Below are 11,650 nucleotides of genomic sequence, written 5' to 3'. Positions count from 1 at the left end.
GTCCTGGTTGTGAGTATGGAGATTTTGAGTTTTGTGGACCACGGTTTATGAGCTAAGCGCAAGAATATGTAACTTCCGCTTACATATTTGATCAATTCCCTCTTTCTTCAAGAATATGTAACTTCAACCTACATATTTGATCATTTCCCTCTTCCTTTCCCTTTTTAATACATTTCTTAAAAAGGCATGCCAAATTTTCCAATCACTAGCAAAACTTCAAAACATAGCGACAGTTTGTAGAGTGTTGAATATATTGTTGGAAAGGAAGAGGAGCCAAAACACAAATTTCACACACAAAACACATGAGATTCCTCTCTTCTATTGATCACACAAAACTTGATGATTACAATGAATTCGGTGAAAGGTATTTACACCTTTTCGACTAGCGACTCACCTAAAAATAACTTGACATGCAACCACACACTAAATTCAACTATAAGTTAACTCGACTCGACTTGACTTAACTTGACTCCCAAAATTTAGCCAACTGTTCATGCGTGAGTAATTAGCTTATTTTAACACTCCCTCTTAATTACGACTGCTAAACTAAGACATGACTCATGACAACTCAAACATGCATGCTGGTCTATGTCTCAGCTAGGTTTACAACACCCAAGTGTCTTTTATGAAACTCAAACACATATTTTTCTAATGACTTAGTAAATATATTAGCCAATTGATCACTAGATTTACAAGGCTTCAAGTGAACTTCTCCATTGCTCACAAGTTCTCTAATAAAGTGATATTTAGTATTAATATGCTTTCTCTTTTGATGAAGTGCACTATTCTTGGATAGTGTAATCGCTGAGGTGTTGTCACAATATATTGTTGTTGATCCTTGTTGTTTCTTCTTGAGTCCATCAAATACTCTTCTTAACCACATTGCTTGACATGTTGTCTGACGAAAGTGTCACAATAGGTTAATTCGTAGATTCCCATGAAATCACACCTGAGCCAATATGGAACACATAACCAGAAGTGCTCTTCCTATCATCCAAACTACCTGCAAAATCACTATCAGTGTATCCAATCAAATCCTTCTTTTCTGTGCTTCCTCCAAAACAATCCTGTGCTCAATAAAACCCATTCCATAATATATGTGATTTTTACTTTCTTGCTTGCATAGGAAACCTTTTGCCTTTGCACATCTGCAAGTCCATCTATATTCCATAATTGTTGCTGACCCATAACACCAATCATGCAATAGTATGTAAATATCGTAGCTTTGTAAATTATTTCCTTCTACACTTGACTTTCCCCAACTATCTTCTTCCTTCATCATCAACATACGCCCATAAACCCATAATATCTATATTCTTCCTTCATGAGAAAGATATGCACATATACCCATAAAAACCAATTGAAGCCTCTCTATCTGAAATTTATTTGGACCAAATAATTATGAGTGATATAGATGCTACACTTTTGTTATCTAATCACCTCACATTGTTGTCATTTATTGATTCTCCTCTCAATGCTTACAATATACTAATATTTTTCATAATCAATCCTACGTTTAACTCTTCCCATAGTCAGGAAAAACAAAATGCAAGGTAATCCTCCATAGTAACAAAAAATATCTGCCTGATCAATGTTGTGGTTGCATTTTTTCCCTCTCACAATAAAATTGTCTTACTCACTATAATACAAGTTCATTGCATAGGCATATAAAAGTGAACAATTGTGTTTTCTTTATGGGTATAAATAGGGGCTGTAATAAACTTTAGTGTAGCCCTTAACTCTCCCTTCCACTAGCTAAACAAATAAGCATATGCACATTCTCCTCTAACTGCTAATAATCTATTAATCTATTTTATAGTAAAATCTAGGTTTAACTCCACTTATAGCTAGGAAAAATGGTACACAAGAATATCCTCCTAAGTAACAGTAATTCCCTATTTGTTGACTCTTTTGGTAAATAGTTTGGTGCTTCACAAACACATTTGTTCTTGTAAGTATGTGGCTTTTCTATAACATATTTAGACATAATGATCATTTAATAGTTGGACATAAAAATCTATTTAAAGAGTAGTTCTCCCATTCGTAGTTATGGTAGGATTTTTGGGAGAATCTCTCTTTTGAAATTCATTGAATATCTAATAAACTTAATGGAGAGTTAAGGGTTTCTTATGTTTGATTGTCCATATTTCATTAATTGTTAGTTTTTGCTATTGGAATGCTAATTTAATTATCCTACAAGAATATCCAATAAACTTAATGGAAAGGGTTTCTTATGTTTGGTTATCCATTCTTCATTAATTGCTATTTTTGCTATTGGAATGCTAATTTAATTATGCTACAATAAGGGTTTTGAGTAGAAAACAATCATTCTCTTAAATAAGATATTTGGATTAGTTGCATTGCCTACAAGGGTTTTTCAAGTCTCTACATTATTTTTGTGACTTCATTTTCCCAACTGAGATAGACATTAGTCTTGATCCTCCATCACCCTGTTTTTACTATGTTATAACTTATGTTTTGCTAGAGATAATTTTTCATTTAACCATGAGCCCCCATTGACTAGATTTAGAAATCCTAATCCACAGATACACCCATTTTGTTGGAGGAGAGCCAACCTAAAGTGAAAGACATTGGCTCCCCTCTTCATTTTCCATTTAGCTATCATTAATATTGGACTTTAAACTCTAGTGTTATTTCGATTAGAAATAGGATGGAACCATAGTTCAAATGCATAGAGTATAATAATTTTACAAAACATTTTCAGTACCCAAATGAATCTGCTATCAAAGGCAACTTGATGCCCCACAAAATTTTAGAATTGGCATTAGAGTAGTTCAAATTTCTTGAGAAGGATTTACAAGGGAAAATCCATAGGGTAGAATAACTTTACAAAACATTTTCAGTACCAAAATGAATCTGGTATCAAAGGAAACTTGCTGCCCCACAAAATTTTAGATTTGGCATTAGAGATGTTCAAATTTCTTGAAAAGGATTTACAAGGGAAAAGTTGCCAATAAACTTTGTATATGGTTTGCATTGGAGACTAAGATAGATGTAGAGTAAAGCTCATAGATGGTCTGTGTGAGACATTGAAGGTAGAGAAACTAATTGAAGTGAAAGCCACTAGAAGAAGAAGGACTCCAAGATGCAATTTTGACATGGAAGATTTGTATCTAAAGAAACTCGATATACTTTTAAAACATTTTTATTTTTAATCCATTTCTTGTCATCCTATTGTATAAATTTATCAAAGTTTTGCTCACCATTTTCTCAAGAGTTTTATTTGTATATTTAAGTATTAAAAATTGTTAATACTCAAGATTGTTGGTAAAGAGTAGTTTTTTCTATTCCTATCAAGTTTTAAATTCCGAAGAAAGATTTTCCCTAATAAGTTAGTGTGATTTTGTTGGAAAAATATATATTGATGGCTTGTATTTTAAGAAAAAATATAGTTTTCTTCAATGATAAGATGTATCTGCTTCATTAATAAAAATTTTACTTACATGTGTTAAGCCAAGTTAAAATGAGGTATGCTTCTAGTTACCAATCTTATCTTAATCTCAGGAAAAGAAAACCATACAGGTTATCAAGTTTACATCGTTGTTCTTTTGGGTACTTAATTCATTTTGAATGAGCATCAATAAATCTTACAACAATGCAACAGGAACTACAATGTCTCTAATGCAAGACTTATTAGCCATTGTGAAAATCCTTGTATATGGCATATTCTACAACTGCAGTATGACAAATACAAAATGAGAATGAGAAAAAATAGCAACTGAATGTTCTAACCTGATATTGTGCAGGATGCTATCCACTAACATCATGTCATCCACATGCTAATGAGAAATACATTCAAGCCTATGGATTCACTGTTATGAAATTGGTTGAAAGTTCCTTTGTTTTAGGTTTTTATATAATTATGAGAGGTAGAGAAATAGAAAAGGGCAAAGTTCAGTCTTCTTAATTGTTGAAGTCACTAATGGGAGAATTCATTTTCCAAATAAACATTCAGGTTGTGATCATAACCCTTATTTTATTTATCATTGACTATTTAGTATGGAAAATGTTAAGCATCATGTAGTAATTCAATTATTGTCTCATTATGTTTCCATTTTTAGTGGATGATAACAAAATGATATTCAATGAATATAATGAAAAAGTAGTAAACCAATCATGACTTACTGTATAATGCTTAATTATGAATTAAGCCTCCGTTCAACATGGCTTAAGACTATTTTCCATTGCAATTAATAAATGAAATGGAAGAGAAAGAAACGAAAATATGCAACATGGTTTAAGTGACTCTTTTTCTAAGCCTTTTTAAATTTTGAATGGGAAATAGATGGGGCTGCCATAGAGTTTAGTTTAATGCAATTGGCATGTTTTTTTTTATGCTTTGGCTTCATTTTCATGAAATAAAATCTGATCTTTGTCATGGTTGATAACTTTCTATGGCTGACATGATACAATTGGGGATACATGAGGGCTTTCTATTAACATTCCAAAAGAATACGTGGTTTTAGTTTTTGAAAGCGCCATTGAAGCTTTGGGGTTGCAATATGCACGAGATTTGTTAGTTGGTACAGTGGAAAAGTGAGGAATCTCTGGAGGACAGAGAAAACGTGTAAATGTTGCGCTTGAGCTGGTAATGGACATCACTTCTTCGTTGTTTCTTTGTTTCGTCGAGAAGCTTTAGCAGGAGTAAACATCCTACAAAGTCCTTAACACAAAACATAGGAAAAACACTACCGGTGCGCCCCGCTTCTTCAAGTCCAGAAAAAAAAGGCTGAAATTTACTGCAAATCTCAACAACTGGAGCACTTTCTTACTATTTTATCTTTTCAAGACAGACACTCCAAAGTTGCCCATCGCTGTAACTCAGCCAAGCAAAATCTCCGTAGTCCGAAATCCGCGACGAAATTTCTTCGAAGGAACTCACAAGCCAGACCTCGAAAGCGTCTAGAAAGATGCTATCGGCCAACCACACGCACCCAATAAACGTCGACAGGACTTCCATGGCTGTCCTTTACACTTCCATTCCCCGCGACACCAGAAACCCCATCGAGGCATTTTGGAAAGAGGCGCCAACGCGTCTACAGACACAGGCCGACAACGAACACCCGACAGACAACACTTTTTTCTATTAATTTATTTTTTTCCAATTTCTGAACTATCTTTTCATTTCCTTGAAACTATTTTAGCGGAATTTCATAAATTTATTTTTCAAATATATTTTTTAATTTTAATCAAAGAGTGTAGTTCATCATCATCAAAACCTGATGAAAAATCAGATTATAGCTCTAAGTTAAATAGAAAGTCAAAAGAAAAAAGTTAGTTTTTTACTAAGACTAATTAGTAGCATTTGCACCAGATGTTGCAAAGGAAACGCCGTAAGGCATAAATTGAAGAACACAAATACAACAAAAGAATACTTTGATAAAGAATAAGAATATATTGAACGCTCAAATCAATGCCCCATTAACTGGAACCACTTAGTAGACATATCTATCAACATTAGGATTATACACAATGATCAAGAAATTTCCCATATACAAACAACACCTTCCACAACAACCTTTTGTCACATCCACATTTTAAAAAATGCCTTGGAACGTGATTGGAATCTCCCATATTGCCTTCTTCATTATGCAGATGAATCTTCCATATTGCTATTTTCATCATGAATATTGTTAGTTCATTGTTGTAAAGTGTTAGTGTGTTAAATTCAATACTATAAGTTCAACAAGCGAGAAACATTCCTCAATTAGCATAATATGCATTTTCTCTCAACCATGCATAAAATGAATTGTTAAAGAACAAGATATCATTTTAGTTTTGTATTCTAGGAATATACTAAAGCTTTAGGAAGCTTGATAAAAGAGTTGTATACAATAAATTGAAGAATTTGAAAAGGATGACTAAAGAATTTGAGAAGGAACAATTGTGTACATTAAGAGATCAACTAAAGAATTAAAATTTGAACATTAGATGAAATGAGTATTTAAATTAGAACTTCTCATAAAAAGTTCTTAACTTGTGAGGTAGGATATCAAATTTCAACCCTACATAGAATGACCTTGTTTAATAATAAAATACCATTTTAGTTTTCCAACCCAGGAACATATTAAGGTTCTTAGGAAGCTTATAAAACAATTATGTACTTTAAGAGATCCTTGAAGAATTTGAGAAGGACAAAAAGAGCAAGTTGTTCCACATAAATGTCAGTTACTTTATGTATAGAGTTTCCAACATGATAGGAAACATGTATGTACAGAGTTTCTCTTTTGTGGTTTCTTCAATTATTTCAAGGATTAGCTCTCAAAATAACTAAACTATTGTAACAAATTTACTTCAAAAGAATTGAATAAGAAACACAATAATTCACAAAAATACAATCATAACACACATAAACACATTGAATTGTTTATTCCATCTAGTTCAATGTGAATTTAGACATGGAGGTTTTCAACTAAAGATAAATATACTATTCCATTGAGACTTCAAGCCAACAACAACTTAACTCCACATTCTATTCTAGGAGAAAATCTTGTTGGAGAGAATCTCTCATATCCAACTAAGATTCAACAACCTCCACAATAATAGACAAGACATATATGTGTAGATAACGAGGAATACTCATTAGGCACACCAACAACGACTATTGAAAAATAATAAACCAGCTAGCGAGCACTAGAGTCATATTTTCTAAGAAAACGAAGATTGTCATTCAATATTTCATAATTTAAGCTACTGTGATTTTGCTTGTGACAAACATGAAGCGCCGAAGCTCCTATTTTGAAGTATACGACTCATAAAGTTTGTTTCAAATATCACTTTAAGACTAGGATGCCTCTAGAATAAAAAAATATAATATTGAACAATTTGTAAGGGTCCAAAGAACAATTTGGAGATAGCTAGTGAAATTTTAGAAAATTCCAATATGGTGATGATGATAAAGATAATGAAAAAAAGAACATCCATTAACACTTATATGATCTATCCTAACTTAAAAAACAAAAATAAAAAAAAACAATTGAGATTTTTTAATACATTGTTTCCTACCATAAACATCATATATTAAATGCTATAAAAGCATTTTTGGAAGTGAATATAAACATAAATATCAAATTTGTATAAGAAAATCATGCCTAAAATATACCGCATTGTTTTCATAAAATTGAGTTTCAATTCTTGGTTCTATGAGACGTTCATAGGAGTGTAGGTGTTGAGTAGAATTTGAGATTCAAGTATTGATTCCCTGCTTTCCCGCCTCTGCAGAAAACTCTTGTACCAATGAGCAGATAGTTTGGGATAACGCTTCAAATTGTCATTGAAGTCCACATAATGAAGACAAAAACACCAAGTGTAACTACTCAAAACTTCAAAGTCATTTAAGTCCACATAATGAAGACCAAATTGCCAAGTGTAACCACTTGGAACTTCAAAGTCATCTAGGAAAGACCATATAAAGTATCTACAGATGTTTGACCCATTTCTACCACAATGAATAAACGTTTTATTTCTGAGAGATATTCATCATTTCACAAATTGTTGTCACAATGAATAAACGTTTTATGTTTCAGAAATGGTATACCTTATTGCTGCAAGCACATACTGAAGGACCTCTTGATGGAGATCCATCCTAAATTGGTCATTCAAAGCCTCAGAAAGGGGAATAGAAGAATTATTAGGCTCTGAAAATCCTGTCCAGACATGAAAGCTGATATTGTAAGTCCAAAACAGATAATTAGATGGTCAATGATCAAAAAGTGTAGCACCAATCTGCGTATATTTTCTTGAACCTGCATAAATCTTAAGTGTACAGAGAGCTCTCATTGAGGACCTGAAAACCTAACTTGTGGTAGAGGAATAACATAAGAAGAGTGCCCACCATTTTCATGCACAATAATAGGAGTATTATGGGAACGGTCCTCAATATATTCAAGCATTGCCTGCATGCTTTGTGGTACAACTGGCATACCCAAAAATGATCTCTGCCACAAATTTCAGCATGAGGTAAATATTTTTTTGTCAGGATATAAACATACTTAGAACATACTGTTTAAAATTTATAAAAAGTTTAGTCGAATTTTTGGATTCTATTTGTCTCTCAGTTTAGAATTATGTTTCTAAATTAAGGCAAAGTTTAAATCCAAAATTTCTATCGAACTGTAAAAATCTACATACTCATATTTATAAAAAGCTCCTGCTAAAAAGAAAAAGAAAACATATGATTATAATAGGACATGTGATTCTTCAAAATCTTCTTACATCAAAGCTGATGGGAATTCCATCTCGTTCCACTGCATTCATCAAGCAGTACAGAACAGCCATAAAATGTTCTTAATACCAATGTTCTTGCAATGTATCACTTTTGAATTTAAAATAACATAAAACTTCAACGGATCAAAACCATTTTCCTTTATGATTTGAAGACAGTAACGTTATTCTTCATAGATTTAAGGAGGCCAAGTTGAAAGGCTGTTAGAAGATGAGATTTATTGAGTTAAATCTATTTGTGAGAATGACTCTCGTACCTGCAGTTCCAATGGACATATCTTGAGCATAGTCTCTTGACATAAGTTCACCTTTTCTTGGAACATCAAAACAATACCTGGTAACATAGTGATTGACACCAATGAAGTCCAATGACCCTTGTAACTTTTGAGCCTGTTCCTTTGTAAATGAAGGTAATCGAGAACCCACTATATTCCTCATGCTCCCTGGATAGTCTCCAGAAACAAATGGGTCTAAAAGCCTGGATTTTGGAAAAAGAAATTAATTCAGGGTGGTTGTCTGCCCTCAACCAAACAAAAGTACACCTATTTGCATCCACTTCAACAATATAGCTATTAATTATTTGAATCACTACGAAAACCCCAACTGAAAAAGAGGAGAAATAACAATTGGTGAGACTGCTCTATGGTACTCAAGGTTCTGGAAACATAAGTTAACTTGAAAATTCATTGTTAAAGAAATCACTCACCAGCCCACCATAAAATCATTTGCTCTTTGAGTAGCAGCCACATCGGTGGATTTATTGGTAAGAGGTATCATCCAATGTACTAAAATTAATACGAAAACCCCAACTGAAAAAGAGGAGAAATAAAAATTGGTGAGACTGCTCTATGGTACTCAAGGTTCTGGAAACATAAGTTAACTTGAAAATTCATTGTTAAAGAAATCACTCACCAGCCCACCATAAAATCATTTTCTCTTTGAGTAGCAGCCACATCTGTGGATTTATTGGTGAGAGGTATCATCCAATGTACTAAAATTACTAATCCAATCCAGCCCTTTTGCTTTTCCTGCATTCATCGAGAAATTTATAAAATCTCATCGAATGAATGGAGATGAACATAGATCAGAGAGGAAAAGAACCCAATAGGTTTTCCTGTACAGCTCCACAGCAGCTATATGTGATAGCAAAACATGGTGACCAACAATATATGGCTCAACAGTTGAGTTTCCAGCAGTACAATTTCCAAATGGTTGGGAACATCTTTGAGGTGGGAAAACACCGTCATCATATCCTGCAGTGCCAAAAACATTGGGCTCATTGAAAGTGGACCAATATTTCACTCGATCACCAAACTCTTTGAAACACACATCTGCATAACCTTTAAAATCCTCCCTGCATAAGATCGAAGTAGATTAGAAAACTCTGCTTCTCTAACCATAAGATTATTAATGCACCAATAAATTGATCCTTTGACTTGTGTGTCAACCCACATGGGAAGAAAAAAAAGAACAGGAGATGACATAAGATGTTTACACAATCTGTGGATTTAAGAAACCTCCATAGGAATCTTACAGAGCTTGGGGCAGATCAAAGTGGTACAATGTCACATGTGGTTGAATGCCTGAGACGTGCATTGTGAAACGATTAACAATTTTGAGGATGATAGTCAAAGTAGAGAGACAAGTTTGTCAATAAATACTACCATGGGACAAAAGCTCATTTATGAGGTTATTATAGTACTCAATGCCTTTTGGGTTGATGGGTCCTTCGCCATCTGCATCAATATATGTGAAATAGTTATTTCCTACCATTGTCCATTGAGTGTTTACTAAATTCTCAGGATTAAACATGTGGTCAGAGCTCAAACAGAAATATACCAGGAATAAGCCTGGGCCATGAGATTGAAAATCTAAAGGCATCTACTCCCATTGCAGACATTAGATCAATATCCTCCTTCAAAACCCACATGAAATTTTGCATCAAGTTGATACCCAAATCATCTAGGAGTTTAACTATTGATACATGAGTATGAAAACAACAATAATGGGGTTGGACATGTACATAAAGCTTGAGGATGGCTTACAAGTAGCCACTACATATAGGTTGTCCTAGTGACATTTATTGTTCTTAGATTTGCAGATAATAATACCTTGTAACGATGGTATTGATCAACGGCTACATCTCCCTTACCTCAATCCATAGTAATCCCTGACAATACAGTTAAAACAAACAACAGCTCACTTCCAGCCTTGGCCTTGAAAGTCCCAAAGTAAAGTAAGGAACTGGGTAGAATGCAAATGAAGGGATGAATGAAGATATGTGATGAAACATACCTTCCCTGTGAGTGAAAGTGTCAAAGATGCTTGGCTTCCGGCCATCTTCTGCTGCAGCTCCTTCATACTGCAGAAAACCAATTGTTATTTTGCAAAGAAACACGCTGGACAGTATTCCATATGGGCACAAACTGGAATTGACTAACAGAGACCAATTAAAATTTCACATTTGTAGCTTTGCTAACTGTTTATGTTCTATAAATACTGATAAAATGATAACCTTACAGAAAAAGAAGACATCACTTTGTAGGGTGTGTTATTTGTATTTACACAATTGATTTTTTTATTCAATCAGCTATGCTATTCTCTGTGCTTTTGCTGGGTTCCTTCATCACCGCCATCATTGGGAAATTCATTTCCCTCTTGAAGTATGAAACGAGTAGCAATTCCCAATTGATCTCACACTACCACCACAAAGAAGCTAGCAATCCTCATATACAAATCGAACCAGCCATCCTATCAAGCAATCCATGTAGTTCTCAATCTATAGCTTTGATAACCCAAAACTCAAATCTTTTATATCTAATATACACAGAAATTTTCACATTAATATGTCTGGATCTCATTCTAAGATCTTTACAGATCTGATACAGAGGTAAACCAGATTTTTCATACCATGACAAGCAATATTAGCAAGTCTTGGAGACTTTCTTATGTAATGTCTCCTCCTTATTTGATATTGTTGCTTTAGTATGGTTTGATATAGAAACTTAATTGCAGATATGGGTCTCCTGATCTCTTGCAAACATTCTGATCTGATGATTGTTATAGCTATGCATCCCATGAATACTATGGAGATTTTAACTGCAAACCTTCTGATTGAATATAGGAATATTATCATACAAGTTTCTGCTCTTATGCAGAAATTGGAAGTATAAGCCTTCTCATCTTTAGGAAGGCTTTTGTATGAACAACTTGTCTACTCCTCTATAAACAATAATATACCATAGTGAAATGCTACAATGGTCTGATGAATAAAGGCCTGAAGCCATAGACAGTTTCTTTGCACCTGATACACTGATTGTATATACCTATTGCTATACACAGAATATAGTAAGCTGCTACCGTTCGTTCCATGCACAAATTATGACAATTTTCATGTATACCATAG

At 33.7% G+C, this 11,650-nt stretch overlaps 1 pseudogene; it reads right to left on the bottom strand.

Annotated features, from left to right (window-relative positions):
- Nucleotides 1–8,448: 8,448 nt before the first annotated feature.
- The window catches only part of LOC149158611 (putative beta-glucosidase 6), a 151,425-nt pseudogene continuing 148,223 nt past the window's right edge, over nt 8,449–11,650 (bottom strand).

Source organism: Pinus tabuliformis, chromosome 5_2 (assembly GCF_031772625.1).
Source record: "Pinus tabuliformis cultivar Carrire ecotype Pingquan chromosome 5_2, CPIR1, whole genome shotgun sequence".
Lineage (NCBI taxonomy): Eukaryota > Viridiplantae > Streptophyta > Pinopsida > Pinales > Pinaceae > Pinus > Pinus tabuliformis.
This window is presented reverse-complemented; position numbering and strand designations above follow the sequence as displayed.